At 46.2% G+C, this 4628-nt stretch overlaps 1 pseudogene; it reads right to left on the bottom strand.

The window, feature by feature from the left end:
- Nucleotides 1-2121: 2121 nt before the first annotated feature.
- Nucleotides 2122-2274, bottom strand: LOC121273372 (annotated as a pseudogene).
- Between the last annotated feature and the right edge of the window lie 2354 nt (nucleotides 2275-4628).

A 4628-nucleotide genomic window follows, 5' to 3' on the forward strand; every position in this document is an offset into this window, starting at 1 on the left:
TGACATAACACAAGGATAGAGTAACTATCATGATTCAGCTACACATCACATGAATGTGAGGCTCACTAAGGGAGGTGAACACTGAGTGGGAGCATGGCTTACCCTTGCAGTGAGAACGTACATAAATGCACATGTACAACGCTTTCAAATAATGAGAAAATTCTCACGAACAGAAAATGTATTTACAAAGGTGCATGATATTAACAGTGGTTGAACACCCGTGACCCAGAAGTGATTTCAAAGCTTCTTAATTTTTAACCCTCCCACTACGTCAAGGTGCATCCCTGACATCCGCAGCAGAGGTGGAGGCAGCCTGCTGATTGTTACGCTCTATTGTCTTTGGTGACTTTGGTGGGTGTCCTTTAGAGGGCCGAGAGCTGGAGGGCCCGGGCCTGCTTTGGGTATCCTGCTGTGGGGCGGGTGAACCCCCCTCAGTCTGTACAGCTGGAGGTGATGGGGTCACAGGCAGAGGGATTGGGATCGGCTGGATACTCTCAAAGTCATCTGGGTGGGAGGCCCCGGGGTCTTTAGCTGCTGGTCCTCCACCCTGTGCGTGCCTGAAGGCCCCTGCCTGACTCCCTGAGGAGAAGGGCACCTGAAGGGAGGTCAGAGTACCCCGCACCCCACTTACCTAGCCACTGATGGATCCCACCAATGTCTATAGTGATGGAATGCAAATCTGACAGGATCTGCTAGCCCAAGGTCTCTAAGGCAGCCACCATCCTTCCCATGGAGATCTCAAGACACTCGCATTTTGGACCCACAACATCAGATAGAACGCGGATGGACTCCCCCATCCTTTGCTCTAGTCTGTTGACCTGGGCTGTCACTGCCTCTGATTGGTGTGGAGATGCGTCTGTACAGTGTACCCCAGAATGTGACCCAGGCCTAGTCTATAAGTAGGACCCACTGGGGAGTGTGTATCTGAGCTGGCGGAGGGTGTAGATGGATGCAGTGATGGGTCCTCTAAAGGCTCTTCAGCTTCCTCATCCAAGGTGGCCTGAGGGCTGGGCCTTACGTTGGGTCAGGAGGTCTGTCCGGACCTGCTGGTGCTGGTAAGAGAGAGAGCCAATAGATTTAGTTCATGAACACACAACATTGCATGTCACTCACTGTGAATGTTAGGATGTGATCAACTCATGGAGGGCTCATCTGTACAGGCTTGCTGGGAGAGGCCAATCTCTCCTTCCACACAGGAGGGATCTCTGTCCTCGCCCACCAATTCGGCGGCAACCTTCACGAACTTGGTCAACTCTAGGACGTTGGCCCTCACTCCTCCAGTCTGGGATCTCTCCCTCTTGTTGTAGGATCGTCTATCTTAACGTTGGTGGAATGCCATGTACTGGATTGGGTGTTTAGTAGCAAGCCGGAGTGCCTCACCCAAGTCCCCTCCATCATGTAGGCTCCATCCAACCTTAAGGCCGAATGGAAAATCCTATTTTAATTTGGGACTACAGGCTCCATGCCAGGAGTGCAAATCAGGAAATGATGCATCCCAGCCCAATAATGTTCACCCATTAATGTTAATCAATAGAAAATTGTGGGCTCGGGGCCCAGAACTTTCTGGTATGCATTCCTGGTGTGCACTGGGAACAGAGAGCTGGAAAACCTCCCTATCTACTTCTGCTTCTTTTAATATATCGGTAGCAGATCTCCCATCAGTAGGCTACACACTGAACCTGGCACTTTCTGGATTGCCCCTTTTGCAAAACATTAGAACAAAAAAAGGGCTTCTGGCCTGGCGATGGCCCATATTCACTCAGCCACCAGATGAACCGGGTTCAGTGGCCCATCAGCTTGCTCTCCAACTAGGGAAGTGGTCCCACTTGCACCATCCTGACCGAATGGTCCAATTGTAATTGGTCAGATAAGAGAAGCGTCCACCAGCATTGCCAATTGGCTCCAGAGTTGACCCAAGAATCTCCAAAAAACAAAGGTGAATCACCTGGAAACTGCTGTGAGCAACACCAAAGAAAATTCTTTGGGGCATTAAAATCAATGGTGTTTTCTCTTTTATTGCAATAAACATTATTTTTTGAATTGTATTGCCTGTCATTTAGGGCGGTGAAGGGTAGAATGCAGCCTACCTAATGGTCTCGGTTGGTTATTTATTTTTTTCTTCAGGGGACAGCGCGAACGTAATCCCCCCATTGTCACAAATTTTGCAGTCAAGCTTCCCAAATTTGGGGGCATCGCAGGCGTCAGCACAGCCGCAGATCAACAAAATTGCCTCGTCCCACAGCCTTTCCGATCACACTGTTCCTCTGCACGTTTCCTTCAGCCAAACGTGAATGCATTCTGGGAAGTTTTCCACAGCGCTCACGCTCTGACTGCAGCATTATGGGAATTGTAAGCCCATGGTTTGCTGGGAGATGTAGTTCAATCCATTGAGGTGCCAATGAGGTGGGGTGGGAAGAACGAAGTCAAACTGTTACCAACTCCAGATCTTTTCTGAGAGGCTAAGGTCTCCAGGCAAAGCTATTAATGAAGAGATTGAAAGAAGCCAAAGTGAATTCTGTGGGTAGATTTGAATATATTATTGTGATCAATGTAACTGTTAATGGAGGTGTCGATGACCAGGGGGCATAGATTGAAGGGAAGGGGCAGGAGGTTTAGAGGGGATTTGAGGAAAAATGTTTTCACCCAGAGGGTGGTGGGAATCTGGAACTCAATGCCTGAAAGGGTGGTAGAGGCAGAAACCCTCACGACATTTAAGAAGTTTTTATATGAGCACTTGAAGTTCCATAGAATACAGGGCTATGAACCAAGTGCTGGAAAAAGGGATTAGAATAGATAGGTGCTTGATGGCCAGCATGGACACGATGGGCCAAAGGGCCTGTTCTGTGCTGAATAACTCTATGACTCTATGATTCCAATGTCTTTTGTAATACCTTATTTTGAACTCTGGAAATTTGAGTTTGCGGGAAGGAAAATTGGCACATGAAAGGTTTTGAAAACCTATTTTGTTCAATTCCTGGGTACTTCATAGATTTTATTAGTTCTCATAGTTAGAGTCCTGATTTGTTGCCCTTTTAAGAATGTAAAATTGGATGTTTTGAGTCAGGAAGTGTACATCGATTGCTTGGTTTTTTTTGAATGTGGATCTCCTATTGGTGGAATTTTGTGCAGTCATGGCGAGGGAGGTGGGGCCGGAAAACGTGGCAAGCCGTTCAAAAGCCCAGTGATTTTGGTAGAACCGGCATATCCCGCCAGCAGGAGGGGCTGTAAAATTCTGCCCCATGTCACTGCTCAAGGTGAGGCAGATGACGCGCTGTTTTATCAGGACAGGAGTGCTTTACCATATAATGCAGAATACATTATTCCATTACTACTGTGTTCCTTCAAGGCCACAAGGGGTGACTGTTGTTAAGTAAACACTAGGTGAATTCACTGAAAATTTAATTGCTTTTTAAACTGCAGTAGAACATCCTGATATAAAAACAAAATACTGCTGGAATGCTGGATGCTGGAAATCTGAAATGAAAATAAAAATAGCTGGAAAAACTCAGCAGGTCTGACAGCATCTGCGGAGAGGAACACAATTAATGTTTCGAGTCCGAATGACTCTTCATCAGAACTAAAGAAATATAGAAATGTGGTGCAATATAAGCTGGTTGAGGGGGGTGGGACAGGTAGAGCTGGATAGAGGGCCGTGAGTAGGTGGAGGCAAAAAAGAGATTGCCAAAAAAGTCATAAACAAAAGGACAAAGGTGTGTTGACGGTGGTGATATTATCTGAGGAATGTGCTAATGGTGACATTAAGGATAGAAAGCAGGACAAACAAGTGGCAGATGGCCCTAGTGTGGGTGGGGTGGGGGGAAGGGATCGAAATGGGCTAAAAGGTGGAGATAAAACGATAGATCGAAATAAATTTAAAAATAGGGGAAAAGAAAAATATTTTTTAAATTATAAATTATTGGAAAAAGGGGATCGGAAAGTGGGTGGGGATGGAGGAGAGAGTTCATGATCTGAAGTTGTTGAACTCAATATTAAGTCTGGAAGGCTGTAGAGTGCCTAGTCGGAAGATGAGGTGCTGTTAGAACACCCTGGTTTTGTTACCCTCATTTTTAACAAAGTGAGTATTGACACCACTGTCAGCCAATGAGTTACAGGTGGGGTGGGACTTACAACAGGACTCACAGCAAACGAGGTCTATTTGCTCAGCAAACAGCAAACAGAATCTAGCTACTCAGCAAACAGCAAACAGAGTCTAGTTACTCAGCAAACGGAGTCTAATTACTCAGCAAACTGAGTCTATTTAGCAAACAGTGAACAGCCAATTTACTCAGCAAAAAGGGTCTTTTTAAACAGTGCACTGCAGCAAACTGAGTCTATTAAATGACTACTAACTACAGCAAACATAACTGATGGTGGAAACTGCAGCAAAGTCTCCTGATAAAAGCAGGGTTATTTCTCCAACAAAAATGCAGTGAGTGGAGGATAGTTACATAATCCAAATAATGTAGTTGGCGGTGGGGTGGTGGGGGGGAGGGGGGGGTGGTGGCATGGTACAGAATTATCCAGTTCTGGTCAGGAATAGTGGTGCCACCATATGCAGCCACTTTTTAAAGCATGATAGCAAAGGACAGTCAGCAGATAAAAGAAGTTATCAACCTTTGGTTGTTTAT

Source organism: Carcharodon carcharias, chromosome X, assembly GCF_017639515.1.
Source record: "Carcharodon carcharias isolate sCarCar2 chromosome X, sCarCar2.pri, whole genome shotgun sequence".
Lineage (NCBI taxonomy): Eukaryota > Metazoa > Chordata > Chondrichthyes > Lamniformes > Lamnidae > Carcharodon > Carcharodon carcharias.